Below are 2,725 nucleotides of genomic sequence, written 5' to 3'. Positions count from 1 at the left end.
GAGCTGCCCTTCAGATGGCTGCTCCTCAGGCTTTAAGACTCCAGTTGCCACTCAACAAAGTAGAACAAAGAAAATTGTCTTTGTGGACTGTGTTATACCAATTGGTTTTGGTGTCCCCCAAGGCGATGGGCCTGAGTCCTCAGGCTAAGTACCCTCAAGGTGTTTGGTTGTATCTATGAAGTTTTCATAAATTTTTTTGTTTTAAATATTTAATTTCTAAAATTTACAGTATGAAAAAGAATCGGTAAATTCTATATACATTATACATCTATTAAACATGTATGTATGTATATATATATATTCAGTATGAATTATAACTCAATGTAGAGAAAGCCAAAATCCCCACCAATGGACCAATATGTAACATAATGATAAATCAGAGAAAACAATTAATGTTTAAAAGATTTTGTCTTGCTGTGATTCACAATCAGTTCTAAAGGAGGCAGAGAATCAAGAGATCAAAAGAGGCATTACATTGGGTAAATCTGCTGTACGAGGTCTCCTTCAAATGTTGAAAAGCAAAGATGTTATGTTGAGTGTTAAGGTGTGACTGGCGAGAGCCATGGTATTTTTTATCACTTCATCTGCATGAGAAAGTTGCACATTGACTAAGGAAGACTTAAGAAAATTCAATGCATTTGAACTGTGGTGCTGGCGAAGAGTATTGAATGTACCACGGAGTGCCAAGTGAACAAATGCTCTTGGAAGAAGAGCAGCCACAATGCTCCTGAGAGGCAAGGATGGTGAGGCTTCATGTCGAGCAGTTTGGACACGTCGTCAGGAGAGATCAAACTGCGGAGAAGGGCAGCATACTTGGTAGAGTAGGGGACAGTGAAAAAGGGGGGAGTCCTCAACAAGATGCACCGACAAAGAGGCTGCAACCATTGCCTCAAACATTAAGACCACTTGTGAGAACAGTGCAAGACTGGCATTTGTTTCCGTCTGTCGTGTACAGGGTCACTGCAAGTTGGAACCAACCCAATGACATGTCACAACAATACCAACATATACTCTCTAAGGGCTAAACTCTCCAGTACCCACTGTTCATATAGCTATGAATGGTTCAATCATATATGTTATTGCAGAGGTACACAAATCATCTTTTTCTATACAAGCTTTAAATGACTATCTACTGTGCTAACCCTTTCAAAAGTGGAGATCATTGTAAAACCAGCTGAGCCTGACCAGTACACTGGCTTGGTGACCCCATGCTCACATTGGTTTCAGGTGAGTCACCTCAGCTCCTGTCCTCTGGTGCTCAACTAGCCATTGTACTAGGTGAACTGACAGCCCTCCAGCAGTGTCTGTCATCCTCTGGGATGGCCATGATCTCAGCAGCCAGGTCTGTGCAGAGAGAGCAGTTTTCATAAATTTGCCCCTGTATTGCTCCACTGTGTACATGGATCTAGTATCCTTTGCCAAGCTTGTGCTCCTCACTGTTTCTCATACGCTAGCTTACACCTGTTCAGCTTGCATATCCACCTATGTATCTATTTGTAAATTATCGTTTGCTGTTACTATTATTGCAGGAGTGTGTATGTAATAGCATTTGCCAGTGTTTCCTTTTACTCTTGTACACCTCTCACTGTCTTCCTTTCTTCCTATTGATGAGATTGACCAAAAAGCCAAGCTCACTGCCATCGATCGAATCCATTCTGACAGATAGTGACCCTATACAATAGAGTAGAACTGACCCTGTGAATTTCTGAAACTGTAAACCTTTCAGGGAGAAAGAAAGCCTTATCTGTTCCCCTGGGAGTGTCTGGTGGGTTTAAACTGTTCCTTTAACAGAGCTAAAGGGAGACATACAGCCTTTCCCTTCATTCAAGCGAATAGATGTCTAGTTAGCGAGGAGCCCTGGTGGCACAGTGGTTGTGCATTTAGCTGCTAACTGCAAGGTCAGCAATTCGAAGCCACCACCGCTCCTCTGAAGAAAGACGGGGCTTTCGAGTCCTATGAAGAGTTAGTCTCGGGAACTCACAGGGGCAGTTGTGCCCCATCCTAGAAGGTCACTGTTAGTCAGCACTGACTCCATGGCAGGGAGTTTGGTTTGAGAGTTTTCTAGTTAGTGATTTCCCCAAAACCTCTCTCATCCCTGGTAACCATTAAAAAATGTTTCTTTGAGTGTAAACCTTTTCCTGGATTTTCATAATAGTGACTTCATACAGTATTTGTCCTATTGTTATTGACTCATTTATTCTGAAGATGTGTTAAAACTACCATTCCTGATTTGGGGCTCACATTCAATCACAACTCTAAGAACAGTTAGTTCTTATGCCATGACTGTACTTGGTACTTGCCCTCATGCCCTCACTGAAGAAGATATGGGTGGTATAGCAAAGTGTGGTGAAGAAATCAGATGGTACCCACTCTCAGGAATAATTAAGCCTGGGATCTTAAAGGCTTGTCTTAAAACAAGCAGTCATTTAAGTGAGGCATCAACATGGAAGAAACACACTAGCCTGTGTGATCTAAGGATTGTAAATTTTAAAAATCCAAATCTGAGGGAGGGAATGGTACCAGAGCTTAAATGGTGAACACCTTGTTTGTAGAAAGCTATGGGTGGCAGTGTGTATTAGTCTGGGTACTTTGGAGAAACAAATCCACAACAACTCATGTATAAGAGAGTTTTATGTAAAGAAAGTGTGCATCATGAAAACATCCCAACCCAATGCTGCCCAAGTTCACAAGTCCAAAATTAACCCATTAACCCAACACCAGTCCA

This window comes from Echinops telfairi, unplaced genomic scaffold (assembly GCF_000313985.2).
Source record: "Echinops telfairi isolate 266 unplaced genomic scaffold, ASM31398v2 ScPeMD7_9;HRSCAF=40, whole genome shotgun sequence".
NCBI classification, from domain to species: domain Eukaryota; kingdom Metazoa; phylum Chordata; class Mammalia; order Afrosoricida; family Tenrecidae; genus Echinops; species Echinops telfairi.
The sequence above is the reverse complement of the archived record's forward strand: the minus strand, read 5'-3'. Positions refer to the sequence as shown.